This window comes from Panulirus ornatus, chromosome 67 (assembly GCF_036320965.1).
Source record: "Panulirus ornatus isolate Po-2019 chromosome 67, ASM3632096v1, whole genome shotgun sequence".
NCBI lineage: Eukaryota > Metazoa > Arthropoda > Malacostraca > Decapoda > Palinuridae > Panulirus > Panulirus ornatus.
This window is the reverse complement of record NC_092290.1, coordinates 23,442,644-23,456,911: the sequence shown is the minus strand read 5'-3', so window position 1 is coordinate 23,456,911 and position 14,268 is coordinate 23,442,644. Positions and strand designations below refer to the sequence as shown.

Sequence of the window (14,268 nt, the reverse complement as noted above, 5' to 3'; positions counted from 1 at the left end):
TAAAGCATTCAAGTTATCCATAGGAACAAAAGAATGTGTGTGTGTGTGTATGTGTTTTTGCTTAATTTTCGAACCCATGTAAAACCAAAAGACGCTGAGGAGCTAAATTAGACATGAACTGTAATCAAGATAATGCACATGGATGATTATTCTTCCTATAAGACTGAAAAAATTTCTTTTAAAAAGAGGAAGCCCCTGGCTGGTTCGGAGGAAATTCCACAACACAAAAGCATTACAGATAGATCAGTTAATCTATCATATAATATTGATCATCAAAACAGATTCTTGTTGCAAGCAATGATATAATGCAAAAAATACCCAAGTACTGTAAACAGAAATCATATTACTGTAATTATGAATACACTTGGTGGGGTAAAGTCATGAGGTGAGGCAAGAGCCATGGGTAAGATAAGAGCCACAGGAAAGGAAGAGCTATAGGCTGGTGGGTAGGAAGATAGGGAAGGTAGGGAACTGGATTGAGGAGGAGTTGGGAAGGACAGAGTCTGGTGTGGAAGTCTGCTAAAGGGAGAGACGACCACAGAAGGGGGCACAGGCATGGGGCAGAGAAGATCAAATGGTATGGAATAGCCAGAAGAGCAGATCTATGTATGGGAAAAATCCAGAGAGAGAGAGAGAGAGAGAGAGAGAGAGAGAGAGAGAGAGAGAGAGAGAGAGAGAGAGATCCAGGGTTGCTAAAGAGATAGGAAAGGCCATGAAACACTGCAGACAGAAGAAGCAATGGAAAGGATGAGCCAAAGGAGCTTGGAAAAGTCACAAATAGGGAAGAACTACACATGTTGTGCTCGGAGAAGAGACGAGAGAAAAATGAGCCAAGAGAGGATCAGAACGCAGCAAGGAAGAGTGCCAAAATCAAGGTATAAGAGGAAAGCATCACAACTAAAATATTAACTTACCAAAGATAATTTCAGTGATATATTGAAGAATGATCCATAAATGAAACACACAGCAGTGGGGTCAATTCTTAACCCAAGAAGTTACAGGCAATTTCTTTCCCAGACACTGTAATCTTTGGGACTGGTTTACAAAAGGACATTTCAGGTCATGTTCCTTAATCCAAACTTCCAACAAATTCCTATTATTGCCATTCTAATAAAAGAATACAAAAAACTTAAAAGCTGCAATTAACAACTTTCAGTTCTGCAATATTTCATTTTGCAAAGTTTGTTTCAAACCTGTTACACTGGTTTAAGATCAAAATTTTTTTCATAAAAGAATATTACAAATAAGCTGTAAACAACTACACATAACAGATATAATAGAATGAGAGTGAGTGGATGTGGAATTTCTTTGTCTGTTTCAAGGAGCAACCTCACTGATGCAGCGGGTGGCAATTCTGTTTCTTGTGGGGTGGGGTGGTGCCAGGAATGGATGAAGGTGAGCAAGTATGAATATGCACATGCGTATATATGTATATGTATGTGTATTTGTGAGTATAGGTATGTATATAAGTATAGTATGATATATGTACATATATCATCATATATGTATAAGTATCTGTATATACATAAACATATGTATATACATAAATGCCCACACACGCACATATACATACCTAAACATTTCAACATACATACATATACATACACAGACATATACATATATACGCATGTACATATCCTGGTGACTGGGAATACCTGGTTTAAAAAGAGAGATATATACATAAATATACGTATGTACGTATGAGAGATGGCCAGAGAGCGTTATTGGATTACGTGTTAATTGATAGGCGTGCGAAAGAGAGACTTTTGGATGCTAATGTGCTGAGAGGTGCAACTGGAGGGATGTCTGATATCTTGTGGAGGCGAAGGTGAAGATTTGTATGGATTTTCAGAAAAGAGGAGAGAAAGTTGGGGTGAAGAGAGTCGTGAGAGTAAGTGAGCTTGGGAAGGAGACTTGTCTGAAGAAGTACCAGGAGAGAATGAGTACAGAATGGAAAAAGGTGAGAACAAAGGACGTAACGGGAGTGGTGGAGGAATGGAATGTATTTAGGGAAGCAGTGATGGCTTGCACAAAAGATGCTTGTGGCATGAGAAGCATGGGAGGTGAGCAGATTAGAAAGGGTAGTGAGTGGTGGGATGAAGAAGTAAAATTATCAGTGAAAGAGAAGAGAGAGGCATTTGGATGATTTTTGCTGGGAAATAATGCAAATAACTGGGAGATGTATAAAAGAAAGAGGCAGGAGGTCAAGAGAAAGGTGTAAGAAGTGAAAAAGAGGGCAAATGAGAGTTGGGGTGAGAGAGTATCATTAAATTTTAAGGAGAATAAAAAGATGTTTTGGAAGGAGGTAAATAAAGTGCATAAGACTAGGGAACAAATGGGAACTTCAGTGAAGGGGGCTAATGGGAGGTGATAACAAGTAGTGGTGGTGTGAGAAGGAGATGGAGTGAGTATTTTGATGGTTTATTGAATGTTTTTGATGATAAGAGTGGCAGGTATAGGGTGTTTTGGTCGAGGTGGTGTGCAAAAAGAGAGGTTTAGGGAGAATGATTTGGTAAACAGAGAAGAGGTAGTAAAAGCTTGCGGAAGATGAAAGCCGGCAAGGCAGCAGGTTTGGATGGTATTGCAGTGGAATTTATTAAAAAAGGGGGTGACTGGATTGTTGACTGGTTGGTAATGTTATTTAATGTATGTATGACTTATGGTGAAGTGCCTGAGGATTGGAGGAATGCTTGCTTAGTGCCACTGTACAAAGGCAAAGGGGATAAAAGTGAGTGCTCAAATTACAGAGGTATAAGTTTGTTGAGTATTCTGGGGAAATTATATGGGAGGGTATTGATTGAGAGGGTGAGGGCATGTACAGAGCATCAGATTGGGGAAGAGCAGTGTGGTTTCAGAAGTGGTGAAGGATGTGTGGATCAGGCGTTTGCTTTGAAGAATGTATGTGAGAAATACATAGAAAAGCAAATGGATTTGTATGTAGCATTTATGGATCTGGAGATGGCATATGAGAGAGTTGATAGAGATGCTCTGAGGAAGGTATTAAGAATATATGGTGTGGGGGGGCAAGTTGTTAGAAGCAGTGAAAAGTTTTTATCGAGGATGTAAGGCATGTGTACGTGTAGGAAGAGAGGAATGTGATTGGTTCACAGTGAATTTTGGTTTGCGGCAGGGGTGTATGATGTCTCCATGGTTGTTTAATTTGTTTATGGATGGGGTTGTTAGGGAGGTGAATGCAAGAGTTTTGGAAAGAGGGGCAAGAATGCAGTCTGTTGAGGATGAGAGAGCTTGGGAAGTGAGTCAGTTGTTGTTCACTGAGGATACAACGCTGGTGGCTGATTTGTTGAGAAACTGCAGGAGCTGGTGACTGAGTTTGGTAAAGTATGTGAAAGAAGAAAGCTGAGAGTAAATGTGAATAAGAGCAAGGTTATTAGGTACAGTAGGGTTGAGGGACAAGTCAATTGGGAGGTAAGTTTGAATGGAGAAAAACTGGAGGAAGTGAAGTGTTACAGATATCTGGGTGTAGATTTGGCAGCAGATGGAACCATGGAAGCAAAAGTGAATCATAGGGTGGGGGAGGGGGCGAAAGTTATGGCAGCGCTGAAGAATGTGTGGAAGGCGAGAAAATTATCTCGGAACATTGTTGGAACCACTATTCCTTCAAACATACCCATTTTTGCTTTCCGAGATAATGTTCTCGAATTCCAAACATTCTCCAAGGCTCCCAGAATTTTCTATTCACTTCAGTTTCCATGGTTCCATCCGCTGCCAGATCCACTCCCAGATATCTAAAACACTTTAACTCCTACAGTTTTTTCCATTCAAACTTACCTCCCAATTGACTTGACCCTCAACCCTACTGTACTTAATAACCTTGCTCTTATTCACATTTACTCTTAACTTTCTTCTTTCACACACTTTACCAAACTCAGTCACCAGCTTCTGCAGTTTCTCATATGAATCAGCCACCAGCGCTGTATCATCAGCGAACAACAACTGACTCACTTCCCAAGCTCTCTCTTCCACAACAGACTGCATACTTGCCCCTCTTTCCAAAACTCTTGCATTCACCTCCCTAACAACCCCATCCATAAACAAATTAAACAAACATGGAGACATCACACACCCCTGCCACAAACCTACATTCACTGAGAACCAATCACTTTCCTCTCTTCCTACACGTACACATGCCTTACATCCTCGATAAAAACTTTTCACTGCCTCTAACAACTTGCCTCCCACACCATATATTCTTAATACCTTCTACAGAGCATCTTTATCAACTCTATCATATGCCTTCTCCAGATCCATAAATGCTACATACAAATCCATTTGCTTTTCTAAGTATTTCTCATACACGTTCTTCAAAGCAAACACCTGACCCACACATCCTCTACCACTTCTGAAACCACACTGCTCTTCCCCAATCTGATGCTCTGTACATGCCTTCACCCTCTCAATCAATACCCTCCCATATAATTTACCAGGAATACTCAACAAACTTATACCTCTGTAATTTGAGCACTCACTCTTATCCCCTTTGCCTTTGTACAATGGCACTATGCAAGCATTCCGCCAATCCTCAGGCACCTCACCATGAATCATACATACATTAAATAACCTCACCAACCAGTCAATAATACAGTCACCCCCTTTTTTAATAAATTCCACCGCAATACCATCCAAACATGCTGCCTTGCCGGCTTTCATCTTCTGCAAAGCTTTCACTACCTCTTCTCTGTTTACCAAATCATTTTCCCTAACCTTCTCACTTTGCACACCACCTCGACCAAAAGCACCCTATATCTACCACTCTATCATTGGAAAGGTTCGCAATTTTGCGCATGATCAAGTATATTTCTGAGTCCACTGGGAAAATGAAACACGATAAGTTCCCAAGTGCACTTTCACGTAATAATCACATCATCAGGAGAGATACAAGAAAGAAATATTAGCTATGACTCTATTTGGTAAACACGTGATTGTCCATGACACACAACTAGCATATCAACTTATTATGTGGACAAGAAGGGGAATTATTTACAAATTTTATCAACAATAAAGCTATCCAATCAGTATAGATCTTCACTAATACTAAGGTTATAATTCTTTGTGTATTTTATAATAGGGATTTATCAATGAAAGATCTAGGGTACTTTAATTTAGATCCAATAGAATATATCTTCTCAAACTCATCATCAATAAATTTTGGACTGTAAATATGTAATGCTCTAAAGAACATAGATTGAAAAGATGATAATTTAACTGTCATGTTGAGATGAGTAATAATGGATATATGAGCATACACTGATAGGTTTTCTGTATATGCTAAACTTAAATTTTTTTCATTGCCTATGGACCATGCAGTCTACAAATGGTAACAAACCATTATCTTCATTTTCTACAGTAAATTTAATGGCAGGTACGAAATTGTTAAGTAAGGGGAGAAATGTTTGTAAATTTTCATTCGTTGGCCAAACACAAAGAACATCATCTACATACCTAAACCATATTGCATTAGAAGGCAAGATATCCTTCAATTTTGTTTCAAAGAATTCCATATAAAGATTACTTTGCACAGGTGAAAGAGGGTTACCCAATGCCATAACAAATTTTTGACATAATAATCTCCATTGAATTGAAATACACAGTCTTTTATACACAATTTTATCAGGTCAATGAAAACAGACTTTGAAACAGGTAAATATCATCCAAAACATCAAATAAATATTCTAAAATGCTATCAACTGGAGCTTTTGTGAACAGTTAGGAAACATCAAAGCTAACAAGTTTGGAATCAAAATTAACACTGATATTGTTAAGCTTGTTAACTAAATCTACATTGTTCATGATATTACAATTTATCTTACACTGATATTGTTAAGCTTGTCAACTAAATCTACATCGTTCATGATATTAGAATTTGTTATCTTACCCATCAAAGGACTTAATAAAGAAACTAACCATTCTGACAATTCATATGTATGCCATATATGTATGGACTTATCAAAACACATAAACAAAATTTTCCAGCAAGACCTATAATGAGTCAGTAGGCTTCATCACATATAAATTGTCAAAACCTACCAATGTATGTTCATATATCCATCATTACTCATCTTAACATGACAGGGTTAAATTATCATCATTTCAATCTATGTTCCTTAGGGCATTATGTATTTGCAGTCCAGAGTTTATTGATGATGAGTCTAAGCAGATATCTTCTATTGGATCTAAGTTAAACTACCCTAGATCTTTCATTGATAAATCCCTTAAGTTAGCAAAGAAATCATCTTATAGATTTGAACCCAAACCTCCCATTGACTCCCTCTTAATAATAATTTTACTTTACTTCCCATATTACTTAAATACTTTAATGTAATTGTTGCCTTCAGCATCAATAATAATATAAAGAATATCTTAATCAGGAACTCACCGGAAAATTCTCCTAGATGCATCTATATAGTGCCATGTACAAATTGTGATAAGTTTTAAGTTAGGTAGACTGGTAAGGATCTTTCTGTTAGACTTAAGCAACATAAATGTAGTATAAGAAAAGGACAAGAATCAAATGCCTTGTTTAATCACATAAAAACTATGATCATTGTATTGACTGAAAAAACACCATCTCAGTTATTAACTCTAACTCCAGTACCACAAGAAATGTCATTGAATCTTCTATTATTAAATGCACAAAGAATTATAACCTTAATATTGGTGAAGCTCTATACCAATTGAATAGCTTTACTGTTGATAAAATCTGTAAACAATTCCCCTTCTTGTCTACGTAATAAGTTTATGATTTGCTCGTTGTCTGTCTTGGACCATCACGTGTTTACCCAATGGCAATCTAGCTACGTCTCTTCAATGTATCTCAGCTGACTTATATTTCTTTCTTGTATCTCCTCTGATGATGTGATTATTACATGAAAGTGCACTTGGGAACTTATCGTGTTTCATTTTCCCCATGGACTCATAGGCAAAGGGGATAAAGGTGAGTGCTCAAATTACAGATGTATAAGTTTGTTGAGTATTCCTGGGGAATTATATGGGAGGGTATTGATTGAGAGGGTGAAGGCATGTACAGAGCATCAGATTGGGGAAGAGCAGTGTGGTTTCAGAAGTGGTAGAGGATGTGTAGATCAGGTGTTTGCTTTGAAAAATGTATGTGAGAAATACTCAGAAAAGCAAATGGATTGTATGTAGCATTTATGGATCAGGAGAAGGCATATGATAAGAGTTGATAGAGATGCTTTGTGGAAGGTATTGAGAATACATGGTGTGGGAGGCAAGTTGTTAGAAGCAGTGAAAAGTTTTTATCAAAAGTAAGGCATGTGTACGAGTAGGAAGAGAGGAAAGTGAGTGGTTCTTAGTGAATGTCGGTTTGCGGCAGGGGTGCAGGATGTCTCCATGGTTGTTTAATTTGTTTATGGATGAGGTTGTTAGGGAGGTGAATGCAAATGCAAGAGTTTTGGAAAGGGGCAAGTATGCAGTCTGTTGCGGATGAGAGGGTGTGGGAAGTGAGTCAGTTGTTGTTTGCTGATGATACAGTGCTGGTGCCTGATTCTGGTGAGAAACTGCAGAAGCCGGTAACTGAGTTTGGTAAAGTGTGTGAAAGAAGAAAGCTGAGAGCAAATGTGAATAAGAGCAAGGTTATTAGGTACAGTAGGGTTGAGGGACAAGTCAATTGGGAGGTAAGTTTGAATGGAGAAAAACTGGAGGATGTGAAGTGTTTTAGATATCTGGGAGTGTACATGGCAGCGGATGAAACCATGGAAGCAGAACTGAGTCACAGGGTGGGGAAGGGGGTGAAAGTTCTGGAAGCATTGAAGAATGTGTGGAAGGCGAGAACATTATCTTGGAAAGCAAAAATGGGTATGTTTGAAGGAATAGTGGTTCCAACAATGTTATATGGTTGGGAGGCATGGGCTATAGATAGAGTTGTGCGGAGGGGAGTGGATGTGTTGGAAATGAGATGTCTGAGGACAATATGTGGTGTGAGGTGGTTTGATAGAGTAAGTAATGAAAGGGTAAGAGAGGTGTGTGGTAATAAAAAGAGTGTGGTTAAGAGAGCAGAAGAGGGTGTATTGAAATGGTTTGGTCACACAGAGAGAATGAGAGAGGAAAGATTGACAAAGAGGATATATATGTCAGAGGTGGAGGAAACGAGAAGTGGGAGACCAAATTGGAGGTGGAGGATGGAGTGAAAAAGATTTTGAGCGATCAGGGCGTGAACATACAGGCGGGTGAAAGGTGTGCAAGGAATAGAGTGAATTGGAACGATGTGGTATACCAGGGACGACGTGCTGTCAATGGACTGAAGCAGGGCATGTGAAGAGTCTTGGGTAAACCATGGAAAGTTTTGTGGGACCTAGATGTGTAAAGGGAGCTGTGGTTTCAGTGCATTACACATGACAGCTAGGGACTGAGTGTGAACAAATTTGGCCTTTGTTGTCTTTTCCTAGCACTACCTCATGTGTGCACAGGGGAGGGGGGTGGAACTTCATGTGTGGCGGGGTGGCAACGGGAATGGATGAAGGAAGCATATACGAATATGTACATGTGTATACATGTATGTATATGTTGAAATGTATAGGTATGTATATGTGTGTGTGTGTGGTCATTTATGTATATACATGTGTATGAGGGTATGTTGGGCCATTTTTTCGTCTGTTTTCTTGCATTACCTCGCTAATGCAGGAAACAGCGATCAAGTATCAATAATAATAATAATAATGGTTGCAAAGTTGCAAAGGAGGTAAGGGGAGTGGGGGAGGAATGGGATGATTTAGGGAAGCAGTGATAGCTTGCGCAAAAGATGCTTGTGGCATGAGAAGCGTGGAAGGTGGGCTGATTAGAAAGGGTAGTGAGTGGCGGGATGAAGAAGTAAGATTATTAGTGAATGAGAAGAGAGAGGCATTTGGATGATTTTTGCAGGGAAAAAATGCAAATGAGTGGGAGATGTATAAAAGAAAGAGACAGGAGGTCAAGTGAAAGGTGCAAGAGGTGAAAATGAGGGCAAATGAGCTTTGGAGTGAGAGAGTATCATTAAATTTTAGGGAGAATAAAAAGATGTTCTGGAAGGAGGTAAATAAAGTGCGTAAGACAAGGGAGCAAATGGGAACTTCAGTGAAAGGGGCTAATGGGGAGGTGATAACAAGTAGTGGTGATGTGAGAAGGAAATGGAGTGAGTATTTTGAAGGTTTGTTGAATGTGTTTGATGATAGACTGGCAGATATAGGGTGTTTTGGTTGAGGTGGTGTGCAAAGTGAGAGGGTTAGGGAAAATGATTTGGTAAACAGAGAAGAGGTAGAAAAAGCTTTGTGAGAGATGAAAGCCGGCAAGGCAGCAGGTTTGGATGGTATTGCAGTGGAATTTATTAAAGAAGCGGTGACTTTATTGTTGACTGGTTGGTAAGGTTATTTAGTGTATGTATGATTCATGGTGAGGTGCCTGAGGATTGGCGGAATGCGTGCATAGCGCCATTGTATAAAGGCAAAGGGGATAAGAGTGAGTGCTCAAATTACAGAGGTATAAGTTTGTTGAGTATTCCTGGTAAATTATATGGGAGGGTATTGATTGAGAGGGTGAAGGCATGTACAGAGCATCAGATTGGGGAAGAGCAGTGTGGTTTCAGAGGTGGTAGAGGATGTGTGGATCAGGTGTTTGCTTTGAAGAGTGTATGTGAGAAATACTTAGAAAAGCAAATGGGTTTGTATGTAGCATTTATGGATCTGGAGAAGGCATATGATAGAGTTGATAGAGATGCTCTGTGGAAGGTACTAAGAATATATGGTGTGGGAGGCAAGTTGTCTGAAGCAGTGAAAAGTTTTTATCGAGGATGTAAGGCATGTGTACGTGTAGGAAGAGAGGAAAGTGAGTGGTTCTTAGTGAATGTAGGTTTGCGGCAGGGGTGTGTGATGTCTCCATGGTTGTTTAATTTGTTTATGGATGGGGTTGTTAGGGAGGTGAATGCAAGAGTTTTGGAAAGAGGGGCAAGTATGAAGTCTGTTGGGGATGAGAGAGCTTGGGAAGTGAGTCAGTTGTTGTTTGCTGATGATACAGCACTGGTGGCTGATTCATGTGAGAAACTGCAGAAGCTGGTGACTGAGTTTGGTAAAGTGTGCGAAAGAAGAAAGTTAAGAGTAAATGTGAATAAGAGCAAGGTTATTAGGTACAGTAGAGTTGAGGGTCAAGTCAATTGGGAGGTAAGTTTGAATGGAGAAAAACTGGAGGAAGTAAAGTGTTTTAGATATCTGGGAGTGGATCTGGCAGCGGATGGAACCATGGAAGCTGAAGTGAATCATAGGGTGGGGGAGGGGGCGAAAATGCTGAGAGCCTTGAAGAATGTGTGGAAGTCGAGAACATTATCTCGAAAAGCAAAAATGGGTATGTTTGAAGGAATAGTGGTTCCAACAATGTTGTATGGTTGCGAGGAGTGGGCTATGGATAGAGTTGTGCATAGGAGGGTGGATGTGCTGGAAATGAGATGTTTGAGGACAATATGTGGTGTGAGGAGGTTTGATTGAGTAAGTAACGTAAGGGTAAGAGAGATGTGTGGAAATAAAAAGAGCGTGGTTGAGAGAGCAGAAGAGGGTGTTTTGAAATGGTTTGGGCACATGGAGAGAATGAGTGAGGAAAGATTGACCAAGAGGATATATGTGTTGGAGGTGGAGGGAACGAGGAGAAGTGGGAGACCAAATTGGAGGTGGAAAGATGGAGTGAAAAAGATTTTGAGTGATTGGAGCCTGAACATGCAGGAGGGTGAAAGGCGGGCAAGGAATAGAGTGAATTGGATCGATGTGGTATACCGGGGTCGACGTGCTGTCAATGGATTGAATCAGGGCATGTGAAGCATCTGGGGTAAACCATGGAAAGTTCTGTGGGGCCTGGATGTGGAAAGGGAGCTGTGGTTTCGGGCATTATTGCATGACAGCTTGAGACTGAGTGTGAACGAATGGGGCCTTTGTTGTCTTTTCCTAGCGCTACCCCGCACACATGACGGGGGAGGGGGATGTTATTCCATGTGTGGCGGGGTGGCGATGGGAATGAATAAAGGCAGACAGTGTGAATTGTGTGCATGTGTATATATGTATATGTCTGTGTGTGTATATATATGTGTACATTGAGATGTATGGGTATGTATATTTGCGTGTGGGGACGTGTATGTATATAAATGTGTATGGGGGTGGGTTGGGCCATTTCTTTCGTCTGTTTCCTTGCGCTACCTCACAAACGCGGGAGGCAGCGACAAAGCAAAATAAATAAATAAATAATAGTTGCAAATAACAATATATTTGGGTTTTCTATGAAATTAATTAAATGTTTTTTGCAAACTTTGGACAAATATTCTGAGACGAATCTCACTTTTAAACATATTCCCTTCTGTAAAATTATAGGATAATGGGAGTAAATAAGCTATTTTCTTAAGATCTTGTGTCATGAGGTAATGGCATTGAAATTTCAAAAGCAAAACAAAAACTTTATTGAAATTATGATGCTATTACATGAAAAATAAATAGTTAATGATGCATGTAGTGTAAGAAGACTGGGACAAAAAAATAAACAAGAGTATATGAAAAATGTAACATTATGACAACATCTTAGTTATTCTTGAAAAGTCCCTTACTTCTAATCCATAATTCATAAAACAATGTATACAACACATACATTCACTTATACACCATTCCCTTGCTTTGCATACCGGGAATATGTTCTAAAAAAAGGCCATACAAAGAGAACTTGTTTCTACTCGTTAAATTGGGTTATGTTCCTAGGCCCCACTCAGTTCCATTATTTGCACTTTAAATTCATAAAAAAGAAACAAAGCTCAAAATTAACACAATCAATAATTCATATTTTGTAGTAAATAGAGCTTGTACTTGGCTGCATCAACCAAGAATTGATATTGGGATTCAACCCAGTCTGAGGTGGTGGTAGAGAGAACTGAGGGTCTGGAGCCACATTGTTCTAGCATATCATATATTTCATTTTTCATATCAAATTCTAATCATCTATGGTGTAGGCCATCCACAATTATGCAAAACTTTATCATACAATTCTCTGAAATATAATCTTCAAATTTTTCTAAAAAATAAATGGGATATTCATAACTTCACCATTCCACTATGACTGGAAAGAGACCATGCTTGGAGTGCAATGCTGCCATCATCCATCCATCTATTTATATCTCTGATGTTCGTACCCACCAGGAACTCCCTAAACTGGTTGGCCATAGCAAAAGTCTCTCCATAACTGGTAAATTCCAGTGCTGTTTTGTAGCCTTTAATGCCTCACCCTAAACAGGCCACTAGCAGAGGGTAACTCCACTGCAGCAGTTCCAGAGACTCCTACCTAATGCTCCTACTAATTACTTTTACTTAATGTTTTTGCCTAATGTTCCAACTCACTACTTTTATCTAATGCTCCTGCCTAATATTTCTACCAACTACTCCTACCTAATGCTTCTACCTTAAGCTCCAACCTGATTCCTTCTTTTTACTTATATCTATTGCTCCTACCATTTTGTCAAAAGGCAGGCCTAGCGCAGAGTGCTCACTGCAGGAAAATCTAGTACAAAGAATTAGTTGAGTTAAGTGTTGTCAGGTGTCATGTGGGACAAGGAGAGGTTGTATAATTGTAAACAGCACGTCAGAAGTATACATGTGTACTGCCATCACATATTTCGTTTTCACTGGTGGGATTGCTATGCTCTCTATTTCAGATTAAAGAGGTAAAATGAAGCCAGAAGAGCAAGCTTGTAAAGTAACACATCAAAATTTACAGCAAAGGATACCCAAGCCATGGGGATGAATCAACATAGTAAGGGGAAATATTCCCTCTAACTTAAGGGCTTATGGTCTGTTGTCTCCAGCCCCAGAGACCTTCCTGTACCCCTTACCCCACCACATGCTTCAAATGCCCTGGTTCAGTCCACTGACAGAACGTTACCCCATGTATACCATAGTGCTTCAGTTCATTCTATCCCATGTAAGCCTTTTCACCCTCCTGCACATGCAGGCCCTAAAAACTCAAAATCTTTTTCAATCCATCCCTCCATCTCTAACTTGGTCTCTCCCTTCTCCTTGCCCCTTCACTTCTGACACACATATCCCCTTTATTAACCTCTCTTCACTCATTTTCTTCATTTGTCCAAACCATTTCAGCACACCCTCTTCAGCTCTCTCAACCACACCTTTCTTATTACCACACCTCCCTCTTATACTTCTTTCTTACTCACTGAAACCACTTTACACCATATCGTCTTTAAACATTTCAGTTCCAACACCTTCACTGTTCTCCACACATCCTCATCTTCAGGCCATACCTCACATCCATACAGTATCATTGTATGGGACTGTATGTGTGAGTGAGTGTGTGTGTGTATTTTTTCATATATGATCGCTATTTTCAGCATCAGCAAGGTAATGCCAGGGAACATACGAAGAAAGACATAGCCATTCAACTACACATATATGCACATACATGTACATATACATATATACATACATACATACTTATGTACATATTTATGCTTGCCCACCTTCATCCTTTCCCAATATCACCTCAGTCCACAAGAAACACCACAAATGCATGAAGGAAAAGAAAGATAACATGTACACCCTCCAACACACACACACACACAATCATCACCTGATTCAGTGAGGTAGTGTCAAGAAACATACAGAGAAAGGTCACATCTGCTCACATCCTAACACAAGCTGTCATGTGTAATAAAACAAAAGCACATCTCCCTATCCACATCCAGGGCCCACAGACCTTTCCATGGTTTACCCCAGATGTTTCACATTCCCTGGTTCAGTCTATTGACAGTATATTGACCCCAGTATACCATATCATTCCAACTCACTCTATTCCTTGCAATCCTAACACCCTCCTGCATGTTCAGGCCCCAATTGTTTAAAATCTTTTTCAATCCATCCTTCCACTTAAATCTGGTCTCCCAGTTCTCCTTGTTCCCTCCATATGTGACACATGTATCCTATTTGTCAACCTTTCCTCACTCATTCTCTCCATAAGTCCATACAATTTCAACAAACCCTCTTCTGCTCTCTCAGCCACACTCTTTCCATTTCCACACATATCTCTTACCCTTTCATCCCTTCTTGATCAAACCACCTCACACCAGATACTGTCCTCAAACATTTCATTTCCAACACATAAACCCCCTCTCCACACAACCCTATCTATAGTTCATGCCTCGCAACCATATATACAGGGGAGAAAGAATACTTCCCACGTATTCCCTGTGTGCCATTAAAGGTGACTAAAAGGGGAGGGAGTAGGGGG

The 14,268-nt window shown here is 39.7% G+C and overlaps 1 protein-coding gene across 6 annotated transcripts in view; it reads right to left on the bottom strand.

Moving 5' to 3' along the window:
• LOC139747080 (uncharacterized) overlaps positions 1-14,268 on the bottom strand; it is a 488,827-nt gene that overhangs the window by 143,331 nt on the left and 331,228 nt on the right. The window lies entirely within an intron of this gene.